Source organism: Amblyomma maculatum, chromosome 2 (assembly GCF_055883805.1).
Source record: "Amblyomma maculatum isolate TAMU_Amacu chromosome 2, ASM5588380v1, whole genome shotgun sequence".
NCBI lineage: Eukaryota > Metazoa > Arthropoda > Arachnida > Ixodida > Ixodidae > Amblyomma > Amblyomma maculatum.
This window is the reverse complement of record NC_139345.1, coordinates 73,014,047-73,041,312: the sequence shown is the minus strand read 5'-3', so window position 1 is coordinate 73,041,312 and position 27,266 is coordinate 73,014,047. Positions and strand designations below refer to the sequence as shown.

Sequence of the window (27,266 nt, the reverse complement as noted above, 5' to 3'; positions counted from 1 at the left end):
GAAGTATTACCGGAGCAAACTGCAGGCCACGGTGAGGCAGTATGTGAAATCATGTCGCGACTGTCATTGCGAAAGTTCCGCTTCACCATGTCGGTGTCGACTTATTGGGGCCGTTTCCTACGTCATCTCTAGTATACAGGTGGATTGTTATTGCCACCGATTATCTATCATGTTATTGCGAAACAAAAGCCCTCCAGCGCGGTACTACTGCTGAAATCACTGTTGTTGTTTTTTTTGTACAAAACATTGTGCTTCACCCTGTCGCTCCAGCTGGTGTTATCAAAAACCTCAGAAACGCATACAATGCGCAGCTAGTGCAGGTAGTAAAGCGGCTCAGTGGGTCAGTTGCACAGCTCACCGGAGGACTGCTGACTATCTACCCCAGACGAACGCACTGACGGAACGGTACAGTTGGTCGTCCAAGACCAACTGTGTCCGAAAGAATGCTAAAATAAATAAAATAAATAAATAAGAACCCAGACCGATATGATCTCCATGTACGTAGACGTCTACCACAAGAACTGGCATACTGTTCCGTCCTACGTCACGTTTGCATATAACACCGCAGTGCAAGAAGCTACCAGCTACGCGCCTTCCCTCCTTGTTCACGGACGCGAGATGACGACCGCGTTAGATGGTACTGCCTCTGTCTCCAACGCCGAATAATGCGCCCAGCTTGCCTAAAAAGCCCGCCGGCTGACCAGCCTTAGCACTCTTCAGCAAAAAAGCCGTGATGCCCAGCGATTCAAACCTCCGTCACCTGGACGTCAAATATCATCGCGGTGACCAGGTCTGAGTATGGACACCCATCCGTCCGAGTGTCATCCCGAAAAGCTCTTGCGTAATTTTTTCAGCTCTTATAGAGTCCTTCTCCGTGTTTGCCGTGGATTACGAGGTCCCTCCTGGAGGGACTGTCCGCTCTCTGTGTCGGTCGTGCTCCCGAGTCTTGCACTGTGCCTGTCAGCAGACTGAAACATTATCACTCGCGTTAAGTGCAATGTTTGTGAGCGTGCCGCTCTTTTGATACCGTGTACATTGTCTGTTCCTCCCCCAGCCTTAATTTATTTTCCTTCTATCCTTTTAGAATCGGGACGATTTTTCTCTTGAGGAGGGGGGTAATGCCACAAGTAAACACGTATCATTGGGGGGGGGGGGGGGGGGGGGGGAATTGTCTGAGTGGCTTAAGTTCTTGCCATTTGTGTGGCTTTTTCATAGAAAGATGAATCATAGTCATTAATCAGTAGCAATCGCAGCAGTGCATCTTTATCTGGCAAATATTCCACCGATTTGAGGCTTAAAGACGAAGTCAAACGTGTCACCTGTGGAGGCCTACACGCGAGATTACACATAGTGAAAGCGTGGGGCGGAGAATTCGAAACAAATTTGCAGTGAAGTGCTTCCAAAATAAATGCAACAATATTATTGAGGTTTATTTACAGAGGTGACACAACCAGACCATGGTGCGTTCACGGGAAGGGGGCGGGCTTCTTTTTTGTCAACAACTTCTTTTTTCTGATTTCAGCTCCGCGTGACATTTCCGCCTTCACAGACGGAGCCACCTTAGCCAGTCAGTCAGGGGGGCAAAGCTTCATCCCCTTGTCACATGCACAACTTGTGTTTTCCGGGAACGGCGGCCTTGCGAAGATTAGCGAGGCCCCACATAATTCAAGTCTTTGATACGAGGCGGCATAATAAACGGGCTCGTGTAGTGTGATAAGAGCTGGAACAAATCATACTTGCGTAGAGGCAAACTGGTTCGCCAGGTTCTTAGCAAACATCCTAGCGCCACAGTCGTAGCGCAGCTTAGAGCGGCCCTGCGAAGCCAGAGCAACCAGAAAAGCCTACGAGCCTCTTCAGCGCGGCAGACGGTGCTGGTAACAGTGTGGTCGGCGTCGAGAGAGAACCGTAAGATGATGTCGAGAGAACTTCGAGACGGACTGGCATGCAGAACGAAAATAGGCTATAGGCGAGAGTGAAAAGCTTATGGAATCAGGATTTCCGATGGAGGTACGATGTAGCATTGCAGAAAGCTTGGTGTTGCACAACAAACGAAAAAGGTCGGAATAGACAAGTGACGCAGATGAAAGAGTTTGGTGCCCTATCGTCATGGTTTTACCCACAACTGATGAAGATTGGTCAGAAACACGGCATTAAAATCCTTCCTGCGGCTTCCAACAAAGCAAAAAGTATGTGTGTGCAAGTGAATGCGAACGGGAACAAATTAGGTATTTCGAATGCATCCAAGACATAGTATATCAGATTCTCCTTTCTGTAAGAAGTACGTTGGCCAGACCAAGAGATGTATCCATGGCAGGATTAGAGAACACGCTAATGCAATATCGCAGAAGTCTGCTGCCAACATTGCGATGTACTGCAAAGACTAACTTATGCAAGAAACAAAAGTGTTCAGCAGACCTTCAAAACGTAGAGGTTTTGAGAAAGAATAAGGGCAAGCTGACAAAAGATATTTTGAATTGGTATGCCGGGCGAGAACAGTGGCTGATTAACGATGTGTTAGTGAGCCTTCCGCTTTCTTATCGAAGAAAGAGAAGAAATTCTAGATTGTTGTGAAGGACAAAGTTAGGTGTATACGGAAGAAGTGGAGAAAGAAGAAGGGGCGTGGGTATAAATAACTATTCGTCAGTGCAGCATCGTCCTTTGTGTGTGTGTGTGTGTGTGTGTGTGTGTGTGTGTGTGTGTGTGTGTGTGTGTGTGTGTGTGTGTGTGTGTGTGTGTGTGTGTGTGTGTGTCTGTGTGTGTGTGTGTGTGTGTGTGTGTGTGTGTGTGTGTGTGTGTGTGTGTGTGTGTGTGTGTGTGTGTGTGTGTGTGTGTGTGTGTGTGTGTGTGTGTGTGTGTGTGTGTGTGTGTGTGTGTGTGTGTGTGTGTGTGTGTGTGTGTGTGTGTGTGTGTGTGTGTGTGTGTGTGTGTGTGTGTGTGTGTGTGTGTGTGTGTGTGTGTGTGTGTGTGTGTGTGTGTGTGTGTGTGTGTGTGTGTGTGTGTGTGTGTGTGTGTGTGTGTGTGTGTGTGTGTGTGTGTGTGTGTGTGTGTGTGTGTGTGTGTGTGTGTGTGTGTGTGTGTGTGTGTGTGTGTGTGTGTGTGTGTGTGTGTGTGTGTGTGTGTGTGTGTGTGTGTGTGTGTGTGTGTGTGTGTGTGTGTGTGTGTGTGTGTGTGTGTGTGTGTGTGTGTGTGTGTGTGTGTGTGTGTGTGTGTGTGTGTGTGTGTGTGTGTGTGTGTGTGTGTGTGTGTGTGTGTGTGTGTGTGTGTGTGTGTGTGTGTGTGTGTGTGTGTGTGTGTGTGTGTGTGTGTGTGTGTGTGTGTGTGTGTGTGTGTGTGTGTGTGTGTGTGTGTGTGTGTGTGTGTGTGTGTGTGTGTGTGTGTGTGTGTGTGTGTGTGTGTGTGTGTGTGTGTGTGTGTGTGTGTGTGTGTGTGTGTGTGTGTGTGTGTGTGTGTGTGTGTGTGTGTGTGTGTGTGTGTGTGTGTTGTCTTTAAGCAATAACGCCCATACATCAAGTACTTAATTACAGGCACACTCTCAGAGTGCAGCTTGAAAAAGAAAGTCGTTGAGTACAGCGAAAGTGACATTTTAAGAACCCGTACTAGTACATTGTTCTGGCAATCCAGAATGCATAAAATGGTAAATTCTTAAAAGGAAAGATATTGAAATCAGGCCTTTCTGCGAGTATTTGTGCGACACCGAAATCAATTGAAAACAGACTGCCATTAAAAGCGTACAGCAAAACACACCTTTTACATAAGTCTCCATAAACAAGGGTGGTCAGAAAAGTCGGAAGAAACAAGCAGAAAGGGTTAGATCCAACTTAATTTGTTCGGAAGAGTGCACGAACTATCGGGTATGTATGTAATGTGTCTCGGAAAAGCATAAACCAGAAAACAATCTGCCACGCACTAAAACAACGCCGCCAACCCAAACAGGTAAAAAAAGATCACTTTTCATGGACTTGAAGGACGAACGCCAAACGAAAGTGGCGAACACCTTCAAAAACGTTGAATATGAAACCTAGCGAAATGAATGACTCCAAGAACGTAATACATTATTTTTGTCAGAAACTTATTACAAGTGACAGCCCTGCAGGGGCAACAGAAACCACAGATGCTAATTATTTTCTTCATCGTTGCCGCTGATATCATCGTGTTTCGGCGCACGAAAATGACTAAAATTAAGTGGAGAGAAAACGCGATAGCGAGTGCGCTCATTGCTTCACTTCTAATGCTCGTACCTCAGAATCCTGCCTTCGCTTCAGCCATCTAGTTGCGTCGTACCGAGCGCTTTCCGCCATCTCGGCATCCGCCTTACTTAGTCTCGTTCGTAGACTCAGATGGCACCACCATCACGAGAATACCCATACTCAAAAGAAGGCCTCGCAGTATTACACACACCTGATATAATGCCAGATGATGATGTCGAACTACAACCACAGGTTCCATCACACCTATTCAAACTCAGCGACACAACCACGATATTGTTCGTGTTCACCACGCAGGTTTCATTCCCTAATCAGCAATCGCTACCCACTACTCAGACACACTGTCAACCACCCTACAATCAATCAACCTACATTAAGTATATCAAATACACTCCCTAAACACTGCGCCCCGCCGGGGGGCGCAGTGGTTAGGCCCCGACGGCGCTCAACTACAATGCCCAAGGACGCGGGATCAAATCCCGGCCTCGGCGGCCGCTTTTCGATGGAGGCGAAAAGCTAGGAGCCCGTGTGGTGTGCGATGCCAGTGCCCGTTAAAGCACCCCAGGCGGTCAAATTTTCTGGATTCCTCCACTACGGCATCTCTCATAGCCTGAGTCGCTTTGGGACGATAAACCCCAAAATCAAATCAAATCATCCTTCTTCTGGCGCGCTTTTCGACTACTCCTTAAAGCTGATGCGCAGTTCGCGTTAGAACGCGGCGGCGCCATCTGTGTTGATAGACATATCAGGTCGGAGTTTCGGTGACCTCCGCATCAGCGCTACCCAAATGTTTACTCCAGCAAGGTTATAACTCCTCCTGCAAAGCTCCCTCTCAAACCAAAACATGGCGACGGCTGTCGACACACAGCAAGCAGTACGCCTCGCGTAATATGGCAGGGTCTTAAAGTGGTTCAATTAGCTTTACGTGCGTATAAGCTTGTGCACAACAGATGAAAGTTGATGGAGACGACAGCGTGCAATGCGCAGCGCAAGTGGTGTGTGCCTCGGGGCATAGTCACGTGGCCATCAAATGGCCCATGACCATAAAGGTCAAGGTCACGTGACCTGGCGGTCGCCATGCGACTAGGGCATAGTCATGTAGGCCATCAAGTGGCCTGTGGCCACTGTCAAGGCCAATGTTAAGGGAACGTGAGGTGATGTCAATGTTACGCGGAAGTAGAGGGCGCTAGAGGAGCAATACATGTCTATATAGGAGCGGGCTCCTGCTCGGTTACAACACTGCGCGAGATGGAGGAGGACGAGCACCCTGCTAGTGCAGCGCGTCGGAACACGAAGACACGTCGGAATAAGGCCTTGAAAGGGCGGCGTGCTGATGAGACCAGTGAAGAAGGGTTTTAAGTTTGGAGAAACGCACAATGTGTTTGAGCGTAGCCATGTACAAGAAGCTTTCGCTTCCCTCCAGGGTTAACCAACGTTAAATCATCAGCTAAATTTTGATTTCATTCCCGCTACACGCAGGATGTAGTGCGAAGAGAGGATAACAGATGGTCGCTTAGGGTAATAAACTGGATTCCAAGGGAAGGAAAGCGTAGCAGGGGGCAGCAGAAAGTTAGGTGGGTGGATGAGGTTAAGAAGTTCGCAGGGGTCAAGCGGATGCAGCTAGCACAGAACCGGGTTAAGTGGAGAAATATGGGAGAGGCCTTCGCCCTGCAGTGGGTATAGTCAGGCTGGTGATGATGACGATGATGATGATGACACGCAGGAAGTATCATCGATGGATGCAATGAAACAGTTCCCTCAAGGTTAAGAGTTGATAACCTAGATAAACGTGACAATGTATTTTACTACTTTTTAGAAAACAGCTCATTGTGGTCGTTGCCACACGTCCTCAACGGTGTCAATCTCCCTTAATTTTTAACTTTTGTTGCGTTTGGTAGATCCATTATCCATGCTTGTTGCTGTGTTCATAACGGCACGTCTAGCGCTTGCCGGGAGATTGCAGCAAAATTAGAACTTTTCAAACGTTTGCTGAAATCGTACACAGACGGGGAAATAACACAAAGCCAATATTGTGAGCCTTCCGTGGATGTTCTTTAATTTGTACATGCCATGATCTTCCTCTTTCATTTGTACATACCATCATCATCGTCCCGCGGCGCCGGCTCCGGCACGCGCCCTGGTTTTGTCATCGGATTAAAACGCTAGACAAGGCATCGCTGGCCTTGCCGTCACGACCTTGCCGTCTCAACCTAGCCTTCTTTCACAAGTGGTGGAGGTCGAATTCGATCCCCTTGCTGCTTCTCACTGGAGCTACGTTCCGGTCGTCGTTTGGCAACTACCACCATAATCGTGTCCACCGAGAGCAATCCCGACCCGGCCGGACCCTCTACCTCAGCTGCACCGACGCCTCCGACTCTGCCCACACGTCAACGCGACCCACCGCTGTTCGCTGGTCGTCGTGACGAAGACGTGGACGACTGGCTCGACACATATGAACGCTGCAGTGCCTATAACAGGTGGGACGATGCTTTAAAATTCCTCAACGTTTCGTTCTATCTAATTGAGGTCGCCAGAAACTGGTTCATTAATCGCGAACCCCACACTACTAACTGGACCACTTTCAAACAGCAATTCCGACAATACTTCGCCGACCCGGCAGTTCGGACTGAGATCGCGAGAAACAAGCTCGCTTCCCGCCTTCAAGGTCCCGACGAATCATATGCGTTATACATAGAGGCTGTTCTTGCACTTTGTCGGCGCATTAGTCCCACCATGACGGAACCTGAACATGTGCACCACGTCTTAAAAGGGATCAATGCTATGGCATATCACACCTTAGTTGCCCAGAATCCTTCAAGTGTTGATTCAATTATTACGACCTGTCAACGCCTCGACCAGCTGCGGTCCTCTCGACTACAGCCCGGCTTCGCAACTGGTCCGACCTCTGGTGACCTTGATCTGCGGCAATGATTCGAGCAATCATCCGCGAGGAGCTTCAAGCCCTCAATCCTTTCTGTCGACATGGGTGCGATCCTTCTTCCGCACCTCCTAATGACGCCGTTCTCCGCAACATGATTAAAGAAGAGTTAGCTACCATCAGCCGCCCTATGACATCCGAACCTTCTGCAATCCGCCCAGCGCCGACCTACGCGCACGTCGCTGCATCCCCCCCTTCTTTGGATCCCCCGATGGATCCCTGATGGTGCTCACCGCCCCTCCGCCTCAGCAACGTGTTTCGTCAGACGTCTCTCTGTTCTCGCAAAGACTATTAATCCTAAACTCACGCCGAACCAACGCCAAGAACTGCTGACATTGCTTCGACACCACCAAGCCATTTTTGATGCCACTTCCACACCACTGGGACGGACTAGTGTTGCGCACCATCGCATCATTACTGAAGGTAACTCTATCGTTCGACGACGGCCTTATCGGGTTTCCCTCTCTGAACGAAAAGTAATTGAAGAAAATGTAAATGACATGCTTCATCGCAATATAATTCGTCCTTCAACAAGCCCATGGTCCTCCCCAGTAGTGCTAGTTAAAAAAAAGGACGGCTCGGTACGCTTTTGTGTTGATTACCGCGCACTCAACAAAATTACCCGCAAAAATGTATATCCGATGCCGCGAATTGATGACGCCCTTGACTCCCTCCAAGGCTCCGAATATTTCTCGACCTTGGACCTTCGCTCAGGGTATTGGCAAATACCTATGCACGAGGACGACAAAGAAAAAACCGCTTTCGCAGCACCCGATGGCCTTTACGAATTTAATGTTATGCCTTTCGGACTTTGTAACGCACCAGCGACATTTGAAAGAATGATCGACACTGTACTTCGTGGTCTCAAATGGAGAACCTGTTTGTGTTACTTGGACGACATTGTTATCTTTTCGGCAACCTTTAATGACCATCTCACGCGCCTGAAGTCCTCACCTGTCTCGCTTCGGCAGGCCTTCAGCTCAACACCAAGAAGTGCCACTTTGCACAGAAGGAAATTAGAATATTGGGACATCTGGTCAGCCATGACGGCATTCGCCCAGATCCTGAAAAAATAATCGCGGTCTTGAACTTTGCTCGTCCACAACGGATTAAAGATTTGCGCAGTTTCCTCGGCCTCGCGTCCTACTTCCGGCGTTTTATAAGACATTTTGCAACTATTGCTGCACCACTTCATGAGCTACTTAAAGCACGCAGCCCTTTCGTGTGGACTGAGCAGTGCGAAACTGCTTTTAATGACCTCAAGCACGCCCTCACATCAGATCCTGTTCTTGGCCACTTCAGTGACAGCGCTCCAACTATCCTGCACACCGATGCCAGTGGTCACGGTCTTGGCGCTGTACTTCTGCAGCGTGATGCAACATCGCGTGAGAAAGTGATTGCCTTTGCCAGTCGGACTCTCACTCCAGCTGAGAAAAACTACACCATTACCGAGCAGGAGTGTCTTGCTGTCCTCTGGGCTGTCCAAAAATTTCGCCCTTACCTATACGGTCGGCACTTCACAGTTGTGACCGACCACCATGCTCTTTGCTGGTTGTCTTCACTCAAAAATTTGACAGGCCGACTTGGCCGATGGATTCTACGCCTGCAAGAATACCATTTCAACGTCACTTATAAATCTGGTCGCCAACACCAAGACGCCGACGCTCTCTCTCGCTGTCCCCTTTCGGAATCCGCTTGCTGCTTTTCTTCACAATTCATTTCCACCTCTGACCAGAGCCGACCATCTCTTTGCCCGACGTATATCACAACCGTTTGTTTTGACGACTCTGAGAACAAGCACGCTCTCCACTCACAGCAATTAGCCGATGCCTACTGCCGTCCTATCATCGACCGCCTTATCGGCGCTTCGGACCCGCCCAATGCTAGGCTTCGCCGACAGCTTCGCAATTTCAAGCTCGAAGATGGCATCCTACTCCGCTACGTGTATTGCCCTGATGGAACTCGCTGGATCCCAGTCGCGCCGCGTGTGCTTCGCCCACGTATACTGGCGGCTCTCCACGATGACGCTACTGCAGGTCACCTTGGTTTTGACAAAACCTACGACCGCGTGAGAAAACGATTCTTTTGGCCTGGCTTATCTTCCACCGTTGCCAAATACGTCGCATCCTGCCCTCTGTGCCAACGTCGCAAACGGCTGACTTCTTCGCCCGCTGGCCTTCTACAACCTCTTCCTTGTCCCACCACGCCATTCGACGTAGTCGGCATCGACTTATATGGTCCCCTACCTCTCTCCTATGGGGGTAACCATTGGATTATAACAGCTGTCGACCACCTCACACGTTACGCTGAGACAGCACCTGTACCGACTGGTTCCGCTGAAGAAGTAGCAAATTTCTTTTTGCGATCAATTGTATTACGACATGGCGCTCCTCGGGTGCTCCTAAGTGACCGCGGTACAGCCTTCTTATCGAAAGTCGTTGCCGAAGTTCTTCACGCCTCATCCGCCCTTCATAAGACAACCTCAAGCTCCCATCCCCAGACTAACGGTCTGACTGAGCGATTTCATCGCACCTTGTCGGATATGATATCAATGTACATCACATCAGATCATCAAAATTGGGACACTATTCTACCATTCGTCACATTCGCCTATAATACAGCAGTACAGCGAACTACCAGTTACTCTCCATTTTTCCTTGTTTATGGCCGTCCTCCCACTACAATTTTCGACGCTTCCTTCTTCTCTACGCCCGACTACTCCACATCAGTACCTACCCATTTTTTATCTCGTGTGGCCAGATGCCGTCATCTTGCCCGACTCAACACGGCAGCGTGCCAGGAAGTCCGCAAGACTCGCTATGATTCTACACATCGAGTGGTCTCTTTTCGTCCTGGTGACGAAGTACTGCTTTACACACCATTGTGCACCTCTGGCCTTAGTGACAAATTCCACCACCGCTACGTAGGTCCCTATGAGATCATCAGCCAAACTTCCCCAGTGAACTATAAAGTGACGCCTGTTGATCCCCCAGCTGATCGACGCCACCGTGGAACTGAAATTGTTCATGTGTCTCGCCTGAAACCGTTTGTGCGCCGCGATGCATCACTTAGTTAGGAGCGGCCAGGCTGGCCGCTTCCGACCCCCCGGGCAGATTGTGTGAGCCTTCCGTGGATGTTCTTTAATTTGTACATGCCATGATCTTCCTCTTTCATTTGTACATACCATAATCATCGTCCCGCGGCGCCGGCTCCGGCACGCGCCTGGGTTTTGTCATCGGATTAAAACGCTAGACAAGGCATCGCTGGCCTTGCCGTCACGACCTTGCCGTCTCGACCTAGCCTTCTTTCACAATATGTCTGTTTAATGTGTTTTCCCACGAAAAGGTATATTTATAAGTTTTTGGTTTGCCTTTTACATGCGCCAGTTCCGGTTTGTACACGTGGCAGCTGAGCGTGAAGTCAGGTGTTTCTGTAAACAACATGGCCGCCGCGCAAGGCAGTGCGTACCTTACCTGCCCGTTTTGGCGCTCTAAATGCAGAAAGAATAGGCAGCTCGTGCCTTTAAAGTAGTCATGAAAGCGGCTATTACGATGCAGATGCAGTAAGAAAAGACGCCGCGCCACACAGCCGCCCGACTGTGTACATACATCATTGCGTATGTGAACCATTAGCCTCGGGTGCAACAATAGATCAGTGAGGAGTGCTGGGTCAACAGGGTGGTAGGAGTGTATACTGCAGCAAAGCACTTCGTTGAGGCACCGATAGCCTTAACGACTCTTAGCCGCTTAAAGCGGGGACTCCAAAGCACTCTCCCCGCGCTGCGACGCCAACGCCGGCGTCACAGCAGGCGTCGCAAAAGGAGAATGCACCTCCATGTTCCTGTTACTGGCTAGCTCGCCCTCTCGCGCGGATTGAGAAAATTGACAACCGTGAAGTAAAAAGCAGGGAAGAGCTGAAAGGAGCAGCTTGTGAAGAAGAGGAGCAGGGGGAGCTAATAGCCTTGAAAACGAGAAGAAAGGAGTAGGGGACAGCTGCGCGATTCCGACGCTTATAGCGCACGCGCTCACGCGCCAAATATTTGGTAGGGACAGATCCAAGCGTCATCGCTCGCGATGCTCGCGTCAGGTGCCGCGCGCATGCGCAATCCGGCTTTGGATGACGCTCGCGATGACGTTTACGCGGCATCGCATTACGCGTGCATGTTTGCAGTCGGGGTTGCAAGGAACAGTTGCCCTTGGTGACACTTGTGTGACCATGAAGGTCTGCCTCATTGGCTCAATACCACGACGGCGCTGCATGCCGTTTCCGCCTTTGATGTAGCTCACTCCTGCGGGGGGATCGCGCGGCGGCCCCCTTGTCTGGGTAGGGTCCTCACCTCGGGCAAAAAAACGCTCTCCCAGACCCCACTTGGCTTTGGATTGGGAAAGGAAAGGGGGGGGGGGGGGGGGGGGGGGGGGGCAATCTTCTGCGCATCCCACGCCGGCCGGAGAGGGTAGCACGTTGTGCCGCCACATCAGCCCACCGGATAATAGATAAGTGGCGAGCAATCGCCGCTGGGGGCTTTTTGGCCGGCCGTTGTGTCGGCCTGCGGACTGTGTTTTTGCTTCGTAGTCATGCGTCCTTCCCCGACTGAGGCGAAAACCTACGTGAGTGCATTTGCCAGCGGGGCGTTGTTTTCTTGTTATCCGAGGTGAGTACGCTCCCTTGCCTAGCCTAGTGTGTTCAGTGACGCATTGATTTTCTTATTTTCTTTAGCTCATATGCTTCGTTGATTTGCCGGCGCGGTGTCTGCCTTAGCCTTCGGCTCCCCCTTTTCAAGCAGCCTATCTTTTGATTCATTCTTTTCTTGTTGATTTCTTTCCTAATTTTCCTATTCTAATAGTGGTTTATTCCTGAGGCAGTGTTCCTTCGTCGCTCGGTGAGCGGCTCCCGAGAATGCACCCGTAAGCTGCCACATTGTATGATAGACAAATGCAACACGGACATAAAGTCCCGCATTAATCATTCAAGCCTTAATATCGTGCCTACGTAGCCTAGCTGTAACGTGTCTGACTCGGGATGCAAGGATCCCGGGGGTTTATTCCCATCTCACCCTCTCATGGAGCTACCAAAGCAGCTCCTGCTAACCCGATCCTGCCTTTTTTCACTCTGCCCGCACAGAAAACCGCCGTCCAAGCTGAGCCTAACTGCAGAGGCACGGTGGGAAAACGCTGGGCTTTTGTGCGCAGTTCAAGCCTTTTTGTTGCTCAGCCAGACATGCATTCGGGAAAAAAACTTCGAATAGCGTTTGCGCACTTTTTCCTGGATATGGCCTCGCTGAGTAAATTGCAAACAACCTTGCAAGAGAATACCCTGCTGCTGACTTGTATCCGGCTGTGGAAGAAACCATATTATGTCATTGTAATCGTTTTCGCAGCGTAAGCATTGTGTTGTACCTTCGGTAGGTGTCAATTTAAATAGTGAGTTGTATGCCTACCAGAACAAAGCTGGGGGGACACTTAAGCTCCGCCTTAAAGGCGGAGCTTAAGTGTTTCTCTTAAGTGTATCTTCAGTGGAGCTTAAAGGGCAACTCCGGTGGTTTTTTCATCATTTTGCGTTTTTGGTTGAATTACATTCCTCGGTACGTCCTGACTCCAACACAAAAAAAAAACGTTTTTCGAAATTCCAATTACAAGTATTTTTAAAAAGGAAAAACAGCAAATCGAAACCGAAACCATTTTCACAGCCAGAAATGAAGTCCCAGTTGACGAATTGGTGACGTCACACTCAGTATTAGAAAAACACTCGTACGTGCGTTGGATGGTGAAAATAAAGTATGGAAATCATGACGCACTGCATAAAATGTCTGAGGTAATTCAATATAAGCCTCACAATTTGATAGTTACGTGGGAAGTGGACAGTAACGCCGGTATACTGTTTGTGACGTCTGAAACTCAGTGTTGTCCGCAGAACTATAGTCTCAACTTAGGCCATGAAAACGGCATATTTTATAGTCCTGTTGCGCATGAACAGATTATTGTACAGCGCCCAAATTTTGTAGAATGCGTCAGGACGGAAAGGAGAACCTACAGTAAAATTTTTAGTAGAATATTCGAATGTCAAAAAACCTCCGGAGTTGCCCTTTAAACGTATGGCTCCCGTTTGTCGCCTCCACTTGTGGATTCTCGGTCGCGTGCGTGGTCCTTGATACTTAACCACTAAGCGTTTATTTTTTGTTTCTGTTATCTCGCAGCTTCTTAGCATACAGCTATATGCGCTGCCCTATTATATAAAATATTACCCAGCATCGATATAACGTTCCGCTTTAAACTGATCTGCTACTTGCTCATAATTATCATCTCTGCGTTTCCCTGTTAGAATTTTAGCCCTATGGGTCTCAGATAGCTTTCCGTTTCCCAGATTGTCCTTTGGAGGGTGTCTCCTATATGGCCATCGCTTCCCCCTTTGTCGGCCCAAAGGGTGAGGTCGTCAGCGTAGAGAGTGTGGCACAGGCCATCTATCTTTCTGAGTCGTTCTGGCAGCCCGATCACTGCAATGTTAAAAAGGGTAAGGGACAGCCCTGATCCCTGCGATGTTCATTTGTTGCCTAGTTTAGTGTTATCTCTTGTTGTGCCGCCTATTTTTATATTCACGGTTCGGTCCGTGAGGAAACTTTTGATATAGTTGTATACCTTGCTTCCTACATTTAGACGATTGAGGTGTGACAGGATCGCTTGGTGTTTGACGTCGTCAAACGCTTTGCTGACGTCCAATCCCACTATGACTCTCGAGTCGCTAGTCTTCCTTTCCAATACTTGTTCTTTGAGTTGTAGCATGACGTCGTTTGTGAATAGTTGTCTGAATCCAAGCATGCTGTCAGGGTGGAGTTCCTTACTTTCCAAGTACCCGCTGGGCATATTCTGTATGACGTGCTCCATGAGCTTGCCATACACAGGAAGTTAACGATATTGGCCTAAGGTTTTCTAGTTTGAGTTCTTTTCCTGGTTTGGGAATGAGGACTAGATTTGCTTTCTACCACTCCCCGGGTATCTCCCCCCGTCCCCAACTCTTTTGAATGAATGCTGTTAGTTGCTATATGGAGTTGTCATCAAGGTTTCTAAGCATTTTATTGTTAACCCCATCTGGGCCAGCCGCGGTTTTTCCGTTGAGCTTGTTTAAGGCAGCTTGAACCGCTCTTAATGGTGATTGGTTGGTCTAGCTCTTCGTTGTTTTCGCCGCTGTAGTCGGGGAATGTTTCAGTGTTTGTTTCCCCTATGTACCTCTTTTTTATCTGGTTGACCATATCCTCCTCCGACTCTTGGAAATTTTGTGTTAGTCTGCATTTTTCTCCTGGTCTCAGCTTCCGTCTTGTCTGGGTCCAGGAGGTGTCTCAATAGTTTCCAGGTGGGGACGGAGCTTGATTGATCGTCTAGTCTATCGCAGATGTTGTTCCAGCGTTGTCTATTTAGTATTTGGGCATGGCTCTGAATTTCCTTGTTAAGGGCTGCTTTTCTCCTTCTCAGGTTGCGATTGCCCCCTTTTTTTGGGCGAGCTCAGTTTCTGCCTCTTTTTTCTTTTTCCACAGTTGTCTCATGTGGCTACCAATACAGTTTTGTCCGTCAACTAATTCTATTTCCTCCTCAGCCTATTTGCACGGCTGCTTGATGCCATTGGTCCATTTAGCTATGTCGGTGATCTCCCCGCAATCCCCTCCGTTGTTGCGGAAGGACTGCCAATTGATGGATTTGAGGGTTTTACTCTCACGTTTGTTTTTGACCTCGTTTTGGACTACGATCTCTATGATCGTTTAACGTTCCTATTGAGTTGTTATAGAATTTGCCAGAATTGCGGTGACAAGAAAACAACCTACTTTAGATAAGCTATGTCCACTAAATAGTTATATACTTAATTATTTATTTTCAAGAGCTGCGACGTGTAGACAAAGTAAAAGAGCGAAACATTTTGTAATTTTAAATAATTTGAATATTTAATGTCATTAAAAAGACAATGCCGAGTTGAAATGGTTTGGCTACTTTTGGCTACTTGTAGCTTCAGTTCTGGCTCTTTTTTAAATCCGCCCAACGGCAACCGTAGTACAAGCCTCGAAGAAGCGTAAGCATGCTGGTCAACCATGAGCGGCAAATGAAAGTGTCTGGCTATCAACGAAAACCGGGACATTTTGCGTAGGCTGGACTCTGGGTAGCGTCAAGTTGACATTGCAAAGGCATTTCGGATCCCTCCATCGTCGTTGTCTACGAATAAAAGCCAGCGCCAAGGAATTGCGGCCACGCCGGAAAGTGCGCAGCTCGGCCTCTCCCTCAAAAGACTGTGCCCTGGATATTTCACGAACGTCAACGACGCTGTTGCCTCATGGGTAAAGGGTTTACGATCAAGAACGTTCCGGTTTTAGGCCCATGATTCAAGAGAAGGCCGTGGAATTCACCGCGCTTTTAGACATCAGTGGATTTGAAGCAAGCAGTGGATGGCTGCATCGCTTTCGGGCGCGCTGCGGAATCGTATGAGTGCTTAGACACAAAGACTGAGTTCACAACTGCGGCAGTCTTATGTGTAAACGTGCAGCAGAAGATCACAGCGTTCTTTGCAAGGTGCTAGTTAGAGGAACTTGAGCAGAGTGACAAAAAAATGGGTTGATATACAATTTGACCACCCGTATTTTTTACCTTATAGAAACAAGCTGTCACACACTTATTTGGGTTGAGTAAACTTTCACTTTAACAAACTTTTTCCTAAGGTCCCTTGAAGTTCGCTCAAGTGAAGTTTCGCTGTAAAAGAATTTTTTTTTTTTCGTATGAGAGTAAAGCAATACGTAACTTCTATTGCGAAGCTTTCTCCATGGTATTATTTAGTGACGCGTTTATTAAGCAGACACTACCCCCATTTGCACCACTCGTTTCATATTTGCGTTTGTCAGTCGTTTGCCTTTTTTGGCCTGTTTGACAACTTGCAGGGCTGATCGGCTATCATAAAAGTCATTTCGACGCTGTTCAATTTCCATTACCCGGCTTGGAGAGTTAATTTGCGGCTTTAGTTTAACCCATCAGTTATTAGCTCTTGCCATGTTGCCGTCCATGAACGTTACGTAAGCTACTTAATGGTGACCTTCTTTGAAAAGGATTTTTTCATTGCGGACCCCAAGCGGTGCTACGGTCGAAAAGTCAACATGAGAGCTGTGAGATCTTCTCGAGGCGCATTTATACCCCAACTGTACTGAGACACTTCCATTTTCGGTGTTGAACAAATCTGCAGCTTTTTTGAACGACACGTTTAGTTGCGAAATAAATTATCGTGAGCATATAAATCGGAATGGTTTAATTTTCCGATGCGTATAAAATTCTTGCTTTTAAATTTTGTCCTGTTCTTGCAACGAATAGTTAAGACTACCATGGAAAAAAAAAACAATATGGGCTGCGTTTAAGACAATACACATCCGAAAACTAAAAGCATTTGATAGAAGATCTGCAGATATTTATTTGATGTACAGTACAATAGTGCAGTGTGCGAAGAAACTGCATCTGTACATTACTTCCCGTTGAAGAATGCTGATGTCCAGAATACCTGGGTACGACTCAGTTTCAAAGAGCAGGCAAAACATTGCCTTCTAGGAAAGGGGGTCCGGATGTACGCCTTATCCTAAAAACTATTCATTAACAGGAAACCACACGCCGGGAAGGAATGTAACACTATAAAGAATGGGGAAAACAATGCACATTCATAAATGAACCAAAATAAAGCATCGTTTGTTCTTCTAATTCTTTGTTTGCTCTGTCCACTAAAAGCAGTAATACACAAAACAAGGCTGCGGCGCGCAAGAGAGCAAGAGGAAGGATTGACGACACTGGAACTTACAAGAAGAGGAGAGAATAGGCGGCAACGACAATACCCTTGCACGCAGGTTTCCAAGGAAAGTGAGGTGACAGGACGCCTCTTCTTATACTAAAAAAAAAATTATTTGCGTTCCTAGTGCGATCGGAACTGCGCCCATGCTCTCAGCGGAAGTGATATGTCAACAGATGAGGTTTAATAATTCGACAGCCAACAAGCGTATGTTTTGAAGACCTGAAATGGGACTCGGATTTGATGCCGTGGCAGCAAAGAAGCATCCAACTTCTCGGCAACGTTATCATACTGGAGTCAATGCCCTCACGAAAAGGGGACGAAATGCCTTTCTAATGCTTGAAAACAAAAACGGTAAAATGATATTTTGAACACCTGGTAGCCGTAGATCGATTGAAGTGCGATCGCAGCATTTACTGGTCGTGAACGTGAAGCGAAAGCCATTCGAAAATTATAGATCGTCAAAAGATTTCCCTGTGCTCCCAATTAAAATCCCTTTACATATCACGGTGCGGCTGAAAGTTGCAAAACGGCTCACTTTAGGTGAATATGCAAGGCTGTTACGGTCTGTGCGAGGGTAGTAATACGTGATAATACGTGGGTCATGGTGCGTGACTCAAGAGTGCGCTTGCACTGTGTCGTTTTACTTTGTGCAGAGCACGACCTACTGAGTATATTTATACCACAGTATGTAGTATTGAAACTTGGTAAACGTCGCTGCGAACGTGAGCGCAAGCTACGAGTACAGGGGGGTCCGGAATTCAGTGCCCGTGATGCTGATCGAAATTGGCATCAACAGAGAGGTGGCCTCGACGTGCAAGCTCTCTGTGCTGCTGCTGATGATGATGATGAAAAAGTTTATTTAGAGCCAGAAGAGTTCGGCTCTCTAGTCCGGGACACCGTTGGTGAAACCCGCTGTTCGTGCTCTTTCGACGAGGCCTACTTGTTCCTCGAGGTCCGAGCTGGACAGGGCCGCCTCCCAGTTCTCCCACGTTTGCTTTTAATACGTCAATACCGCTATTTTCTGACAAGCCCATAACATGTGGTATAAGTTTGCCTTCTCGCCACAAAATATGCATTGCACCGAAAAGTAACCGGGCTGAACGGCGCTTGTAAATTTCGAAGGTGGCGCTCTTCTGATTTATTAAGACCCTTAGTAAGCCTCTGGGATGTCTTCCTTTCAAGGCGCAAATGCTGTAATATCTAAGTATATATTGTCAGCGAAAGGGGGAAGCCTAAATCAGTAAGGGAGGACATAAACGGATTCCGAGAAAGAAAAGCTCGTGCCGAAGCATATGCGCGCTCGTTTCCTTCAACTCCCTGGTGACCTGGCACACATGTCAGCTCTTTCCGTGCAGCTGAAGTACTGCATTTATTCAAAATCCAGCAGGCCAGCGGTGTGATTCTGCAACGTATATAGTTCCTATAAGCCGCCTGGGTATCTGTCGCAGTGTATTTCGAGGTGGAGAGCGTCGCGGCTAGCGCATTGGCCACTTCTTCCATAGCCAGTATTTATCCATTACGAATTGAAGCCCGTACAAGACCTGCATTTGTTGCACCACTGAGATTGTTGATATTCCTTCGACAGGACCCGCAGCATCCATCATGAAGGCTCCTTCTTCTTTATGACGACAAAACAAAACAATACAGCCAGTGTCAGGAAATTACAGGCTTGCGAAGCCGAAGGTGCCACAGCAAGATGCAGGAAAAACGTGACGATGCCGCTAGCTCAGATATTAAAACACCGTTTAAAAGCTCCATCACTTTTGTATTTTCATGTTCGGTCTGTAACACATTCTCAAAGATGCCGCGAATTTCAGAAGGCTGCTGTACGCTTAGCTGCCGTCTTCGTCAACAAAATATATAGCTGGTTTGGCTTGGTTTTGTTCATGGGGCTTAACGTCCCAAAGCGACTCAGCCTACGAGAGACATTATAGTGGAAGGATCCGGAAATTTCGACCACCTGGGGTTCTTTTACGTGCACTGACACCGCACAGCACACGGACGCCTTGCTTTTCGCGGAGCATAATGAAGTATAGCTCCTTCTGTGATCGTGGTGCACATTGCCAACATGAATGAGCTTCACCCACAGTGATGCAATTATTTTAAAGCTTTGAAGAACCCCGCACAGGCAGTTCATGCGTGAACCTCAGTCCCCCTCTCATTTCCTTAAATGTGTTTAACACAGTGCTCACAGCATTTGTATACGGCAACTCCTCCTGTTTCTTAAAAACAACCGGGAAATTATCAAAATACCTAAAAACTTTCAGTGCCCCCTTCCCCGTTAAACTTATTTCAAGGGCGCGGTCAATGGATGTTAGAAGAATATTAGTAAGTACAGGCGCTACGCAGGATCCAATACAGATCCCTTGTATTTGGTTATAAACGTTACACTGGGGTAAAACTCAAGTACCCTCATAAAATTATTTACTGAGGCCCTTGAGGAGTTCTGGAATTCAACAGCACCGCTCCCTTCTGTACCATCTCTTACTATTGCAAACAACTCACTGTGGAGTACAAAATAAATCTTCAACATCGACAGAAAACACATAACCAATGGAAACATTTCCTTCGAGAAAACTAATACCATTTGAACTTTTGTCATGAAAAGGATCGAGTAGAGGGAGATGACTAAGGTGCTTTTGTAGGTATCTGTTTAGAACAAGCTGCCAAGTCTGCGTCTTGCTAACCACCGCTCTAATTCCAGAACTTTTGGGGTTTCAATAGAGCTTACCAGAATCAAAAAGTTAATTTGTCCAGTCACTTCTCTCCTCGGCGAGCAGCCCGTTGTCCGTCAGATGGGACTGATCAATACAGAGAGCAAAAGCATAAGTGCGGTACATAAAAAAAAGTTCAGCGCAGTTCGATAAGAAAAATGAAGCGTGTCACTGATTTCTTTTTAAATTGGGTACAGTACTTTAGAATGTGATTTTGGTGCACAGCTTGTGGTCAGTCTTATTGACCCAATCGATTTAATCGAGTACAAATTTCTGTCTATATAGCAACTGAAAGAAAGTAAAATGGAAAGAAAAATACGTTGTGCCACCTTCTATAGAAAAAGTAAAGCATAGACCTCAGTGGCGGCAAAGGTAGAACGTGCACTTGGCGGTGCTTTGGACAGCCGAGTGCACGTCTCTCCGTTCTCAGCGCATATAATTTTATTCTGGCCCCAAGGTCTTGAGATAAGGCGCTTCATATGGAAAAAAAAAAAAAGCTATTCAATATGGTAGAACCTGGTTCACGAATTCATAACAGTTCTAGACCGATCTGGTCATGTCTCTTTTACTAGACACTGATAAGGCCCCGTAAAGGAGGCGATCAAAACGGAACATGGAAAGCATAATATTAAAGCTTTGGTACAGTACAACGCTCATGTTTTTGTGCCGCGTAATGTTATAAGGAATCGTAGTGCCATGCTCAGTGGTTAGCTTTTACTTGCAATGAAGGGCAGTCGCCGAAGGTGGAGCGTCCGTAACTGTGTCGATCAGGCTGATAGTTGAACCGCATGATGGTGCGAGGGTGTGCATGACAGCCTGGCGTATTGATGTTTTTGCGATAGATTAACAGAAGGCGGTTTGTCTGGGTAGAAGACGAGACTCGGAAGCGGTCTATAACAAAGTTTCAGCGGCATTACTTAGCGGCAGTGGAACTGAAACCCCAAAATGAGTGGAGCTTGCAAACGCTACAATGCAACAATTTATTTTGGCATGTATTTGTAATCATAACATAGAACATTTGCTACTCGGATATTGCTTTAGTCCTGTTCTTTCCCTTGGAACCAATAACAATTTTCATATCATAAAAATGATCATTCTGTTCATGCACTTTCAAAGCAGCCAACGTTCTACCGTCAGCTGCAGGCTTAAGCCGGTCTGTGTATAGATCATTTCACCTCGTGACTTTGTTATTTCCGTCATCCACGCTTCGTTGCATGCGATTTCTCGTGTTTCATGAGCGTTATTGCCAAATGCTCACTCACTTTTTCCTCGTGCTGCGTTCTCTCCGACTGCACGTGAGCGCTTGTTTTTGTCATACCAGCCACAGTTCCACTCTATGTTTATTGGGCTGCCGCCTTCGTACAGACTGCTAGGAATAAAAGTGGGTAGCACGAGAAAAACTGGCACGCCGTGGTAAAATGTTGATCAACATGAATACTGCTCCACTGGCAACACACTACGACGGTAAGATTTTACAGTCACGTTGGTACTGCGATATAGCTACTGCGGGAGCCATAAGACGCTACTTTAGGATGATCATTTGATAGCTTGGGGAAAAACGCATGCTAAATTGTGACTTCGGTTCATGTATATAGATGGATGCCTGCGATAAGTGAAACTTCTGGGTCTTTTCCTCCTTTTCGTCAAGCGCGCCGTTTTCCACGAAGAGAAGAGAAGGGGCTGATTCTGCAGCGATAGTGAAGCCAACATTTGTAGCCATGCCGAGTCCGCATCCACCGCTGCCGGTAGTTTCTGGTGACAATCGCAGCAGGAGTATGATCATAAATTCCTGACGAGGGTTTTTTGTTCTTGCTTATATGAATGCAATGTTTTCTACATATCAGGAAGTCACACTGTAGCTATCAATATATCCGCAGACCCTCCCGTCAGATGTATTGCACTTTTCTGTCATCTGTTATCGAAAACTGCCCATGGGTCTACGGCAGTCTTAACTGATCGATGCAAGCGCAGTAAAAACTTTAACACCAAACTTTTTCTACGTGTCGGAAACTTACACCATTCCCATCAATATCCATCCGTGCTCAGTGAATCCAGAATGCATCGCTATCACGCTTAAGATTCGATAAGCGGCACACACACACAAAAAAAGGCACGAGACAGGCTGGCGCGCCTAATTCGAATTTGGCATAGCGACGCCAAGTAGTCAATCACTGCGCGCGCGCGCGCGCGTGTGTGTGTGTGTGTGTGTGTGTGTGTGTGTGTGTGTGTGTGTGTGTGTGTGTGTGTGTGTGTGTGTGTGTGTGTGTGTGTGTGTGTGTGTGTGTGTGTGTGTGTGTGTGTGTGTGTGTGTGTGTGTGTGTGTGTGTGTGTGTGTGTGTGTGTGTGTGTGTGTGTGTGTGTGTGTGTGTGTGTGTGCGCGCGCGCTTATTGCTTATTGCTTATTCGAGGATGCAGAACAATCTTCAACAAGATTTGGCAAAGCTACCACGCGGACCGACGCCATTTTGTATTTGCCAATGCCTGGATGCCAACTCAACGAGCTTACAGACACGTAAATTTGACATTCGATGTTTCTAGCAGTGCGAAAATTTAGGAAGGAGACTTTTTTTATGTTTACGACGTCAGTATCGCGGTACAATTTTGGCGCTTAAAATCAAAATAGAAAAGTTGACTAGTTTTGGTAGTAAATAATCATATATAATGATTAAGGTTTATATAACGCAATAATGTCCACTTTGCACTGTGACCCACGTGCACAAACCGCATTTCGGTATATTAAAGTTTTAAAATGTAAATATGTAAACAGTCAAAAATCACCCGGTAAGATTTTTTACATGGTGATAAGAGCTCGAAATGTATAGCGTAAATAATCATAGATTCAGTACCATATAGCAAAACCTAGAAGAAATGGTAACCACATGCATTTGCATGTGCGGTCGGTACTCGTAATCACCGCATATAGACTCTGCCGACTTAGGAGGTGGATGTCCAAAGTTTTTCGCGAGTACGTACTGTTATGACCGTGCATCATCCGCACTTGCGCGCTCTATTGTTCGCCTGTGGGCATGGATAAGTGCTGTGGATATGTGCTGTTGGTACAAGGGCTCTAAGTGAGCCTGTTTCCATGAATCCTTTTGTGTAAGCCTGTTTTGCTTTGTGGAGACCCTGCAAATGCCAAATTGCCACTGTCAAGGGAACGTCTAAAAAAATACAAAGAAATGTCCCCCTGCGGGAAATAGCCGGTAGTGCTTTCGTTCAGTTGTTCACCATTCCCGTCGAGAAGCGCTATCGTCCAGTGAGGAATGCCTACTGTCCAAAGGAGACGACAGAGTGACACGTCCGCTGACTTACAGGACAAGAAAGGAGCAAGGTGATTACGGCCATTAGAGGATTTCCCGGGAATGCAGGAATGATTTGCAATTGCTGGAAAGGGACAATGCTGGGAGCAGTATGCGGCGCGCACGTGCACTTGGGTTTCTGAGAAGGAAATCCACTTACCGGAACCAGCATATCGAATCTTTGCTGAAGAATAGAAATGTACCTCCTCGCCGTTCCCAAGCTCTTCCCGCCAACAAGTGACCACGCCCAACGAATCAATGCCGGACCAGTCAGTGCATCAGACCATCAGTGCAGTGATGTGTTCGATTGGATGCCGATATCTGAGGGGCGTGCCCTGGAACTGGTTGGTCAGCATCTTCAGAGAGGGGCTGGACATAGGGGGTTTTAAGGACATTGCAGAGCACGAAAAGACGCTCTGAGCCCTGGGTAAATGGCTCATCCAGACGCTTCTCGCCATGAACTCTTTACGCTTGCCATTTTGTTAATATACCCTTCTTTTTCATGTAAATACGTTTTCTCAAAGTGCCATTAAACCTGCTTGTATATATTTTACCAATTTCGAAGATTCAATCCTACTTAAACCCGGAGTCTTTGCACGCTACCAAGTGAAGGCTGGGTCGAATTAGCCCCAGCGTCACGACAATTGGTGACCAGCGTTGAGATCTGAATCTACAAGCCACAACATCTGGTGATTGGTGGTGGATCAGAATCTACAAGCCACAACATCTGGTGATCGGAGGTGGCATCTCAAGGAACAAGCAGGAGCAACAATCGGCCAACAAGAGAGCAGCTCGGAACATCGATCGCATGTGTGGGTGAGTGCTTGGCTTTTCTTCTGATGTGGACCAGGTTCTAGAACATGGTTAGATTTTAGAACTGGTAAAAAGAGTGTAGAAACGCCTTTAGATTTGGTAGTTTGCACAGTTGTTTTGGAAGTAGCCGACACTCGGAGCGATCATGAACCTACAAAAGCTGCAGAAACCGGAACTGTTGCTATTGTGTGAGGAATTGGGAATTGATGCAAGTGGTTTGGCACGAAAACCCTCGATTTTAAAGGCAATCACTGATTTGGGAACCGATGATGAGGAGCTCAGTGAAGCATGGAACCTCATCGGACAAAAAAAAAAAGGAGGAGCAACTCAGACAGCAGAAAGAGCGGGAAAAAGCGGAAAAGAGGCGTGAACTTGAGAGAGAAGCAAAAAGGCTGGAGCAAGAAATTGAGCTCCGGAAATTAGAACTAGAGTTGAGCAAGAGGTCGGGCAATTGTCCCCAGCTAGCGGTACCTCTTCTCAACCAGGAGGCAGATTTCAAGATGTCAAAGTACATGCAGCCATATGTGATATCAGGGGATATCGGTCTGTATCTGGCTAACTTTGAGCGAACCTGCGAAAAACTCTCCTTCCAGCAAGACACTTGGTCTCAGGGATTATTGACGGTTCTGCCCTGCGAGGCAGCGGAGGTTGTCGCGCGGCTAAGCAAGGAGGACGCGGACAACTACGAGAAGGTCAAAGCTTGCTTTCTGAGAAAGTATAGGCTTAGCGCCGAGGCGCTCAGACAACGTTTTCGGAACGCTACTAAGTCCAGGGACGAGAGTTACCCTGAATTCCTATACAATTTAAGAGTCAATTTGGGCGAGTGGCTAAAGAGCACAGATTCCTACAGTGATATGGACGCTGTAGTCGAGCGAATTCTTTTGGAGCAGTTTTATAACTGCCTCCCAGAAAAAGAAAGAAATTGGTTACAGGATCGAGGCGACATTAAGTCGGCAACTGAAGCTGCCGAACTCATTGAGGAGTATGCTTCGCGCCGACAATTCAGCAACCCAGCAGTGGATAGGCCCCGCAATCCCAAGTTCAGTGTGAATAACCGTCAGAAAAGGCACTTTGCTAGAGTTGGAAACGAAGAAAGGAAGGCTTCTTCAGGCAAACTCCCTAGAAAGGACGGCAGTGAGAAAAGTGGGGAAGTGACCAACGCGCAGAACACAAAGAACAAGCTTGGGGCTAGGAAGCCGCTCACATGCTTTAGGTGTAATGAGCAGGGTCACATTGCCGTCAACTGCCGGAAAGAAAAGATTGCTTTCTCGTATGTCAGTGACTGCGATGAAAATATGCAGCTTTTGGAACCCTACCTGCATGACCTAGTAGTCAACGGGAAGCCTTGCAAGGTACTGCGCGATTCGGCCGCAACGATGGATGTTGTCCATCCGGCGTATGTGTCGCCTTCCGACTATACAGGACAGTGTGCATGGATCCGCCAGGTAGTGGAGGAACCGAGTGTGTGCTTGCCAATCGCGAACGTGGTCATCGAGGGCCCTTTCGGCGAGTTAACAACCAAGGCTGCCGTTTCAGGAAAGCTTCCTAAGTGCTATCCGTATTTGTTTTCCAACAAATCGGACATGCTGCTGCGAAAGAGGGGCATCCTTTTCGGAGACAGGGTTGTGCAAGCCTTAACACGTTCAAAGGCGCGAGAACTAGCTACACTGCTCATTCCAGAAAAAGCCACAGCGGAGGAAACGGCAGTTAAAACAGTGGTCGATGCGGAAGATAGCGGGTCAGAAAACTTTGAGAGCGAGGCATCTCAGATAAGTCAACTTGAAAGTGAGCTTGATGAGACGCGGAATGAGGACGTTCTTGAGAATAACCTCTTGCCGCCAGTGTCTAGTAATCTCACGAGACTTTTAAATGGAACACGAGAGGACTTAGCTATGGAGCAAGCCAATGATCCTAAGATACAGGAGCTTCTCAAAGGGACGGAGCAGATAGGAGAACTAAAGAAATCTCAGCTGTCCGATCTGGGCGAGATAATAACACAGTTTGAGGCCTGATTCGTGGACAGGCCAGGCAGGACTGATTTGACTGAGCACTATATTGAGCTGACTTCAGACGTGCCAGTGCGATCAAGGTGCTACCGATTCTCTCCAAGGCAAAGAGAAATTCTGGATAGGGAAGTAACTCGCATGCTGGAATTGGGAGTAATAAAACCCTCGGAAAGCGATTATGCTTCGCCTATGATCTTAGTAGAAGCTCCAGGTAAAGACCCTAGGCCTGTGGTAGACTACCGAAAGCTAAATTCTCTCACCAGGGATCAAGTGTATCCTATTCCGAATATTGAGGAGAGAATAGAACAGGTCAGTAGAGCGGCATATGTGACTACGCTGGACCTTACTCGAAGATACTGGCAAGTACCGCTCACTGAACGCGCCAGCAGATACGCGGCTTTCGTCACTCCAACGGGCAGCTACCAGCCAACAATGATGAGTTTCGGGCTCAAAAATGCTCCATTTTGTTTTTCCCGACTCATGGATAGGGCTTTAAAGGGGTGTGAAACACTCGCGGTGCCTTATTTAGATGACATTGCGGTTTTTTCCGACTCATGGGCGGACCATATGGTACATCTAAGAGCTGTACTGAGCCTTTTGCGTCAAGCTGGACTAACCGTAAAGGCCGAGAAATGTTCCTGGCAAGGGCGACCGCGGACTACTTGGGTCACAATGTAGGTCAAGGTTTCTGGAAACCCAGCGAGATTAAGATTTCAGCAGTAGCAGACTACCAGCGGCCGAGCACGAAGACGGAAATTCGAGCATTCCTGGGTCTGACTGGATACTACAATCACAACATTCCTAACTTATTGCGCGTCAGAGAAAGAGTGCGCTTGCATTGTATGGGCCATTCAAAAATTGCAGTGCTAACTTGGAGGGGCCAAATTCACCGTAGAGACGGACCATTGTCCCCTGGCTTGGCTGCAAACTGCGACATCGAAGAACAGTCGCCTTCTGAGGTGGAGCTTGATTTTACAGCAGTACAATTTTGAAATAAGATACAAAAAGGGGAAGTTAAATGGGAATGCGGACGCGCTTAGCCGCTGTTTCTAAGCGGTCCGAGGTGTTCCTCACCATGTATCCAAATTGATAATCAAGTCTTTTTTTTTCGTGCGCTTGTATATGTGGGACTATGTAAAGCAGCACGTTTGGTTTTCTAGGCATACGTGGGTCCTGAGCGTCTTGAGTGTGGGCTTTTCTCGAACAACGATGGCAGTTTTCTTTTAACCTGGTCTCTTCAGACGGGAGCCGAGTGCTTGTTTAGACATGTGGTTGAGTTTCAGAGACAGCTCAAGCAATTTAGCCTATGACAATCAAGACAACGCGACAAGCAACAGCGAGCTTCAAGCGTTCATGTGCAGGCCATTAAGTCGTCTCTTCATGCAGCAGCTGCGACTGCTGCCCTCCGAGACTCTTCTGGCGGGGGAGGAGGCTGTTATGACCGTGCATCATCTGCACTTGCGCGCTCTATTGTTCGCCTGTGGGCATGGATA

At 47.5% G+C, this 27,266-nt stretch overlaps 1 protein-coding gene across 3 annotated transcripts in view; it reads left to right on the top strand.

Moving 5' to 3' along the window:
* The first annotated feature begins 11,639 nt into the window (after positions 1-11,639).
* Positions 11,640-27,266, top strand: part of LOC146198988 (steroid 17-alpha-hydroxylase/17,20 lyase-like) — a 36,701-nt gene continuing 21,074 nt past the window's right edge. Inside the window, exon 1 of one of the 3 annotated variants that reach the window (XM_084594453.1) lies at positions 11,640-11,750. The gene's annotated coding sequence lies outside the window, so the exon portion shown is untranslated. Of the gene's footprint in view, positions 11,795-27,266 lie in introns of all 3 variants that reach the window. The other 2 variants (XM_084594450.1, XM_084594454.1) reach the window with 2 other exon arrangements.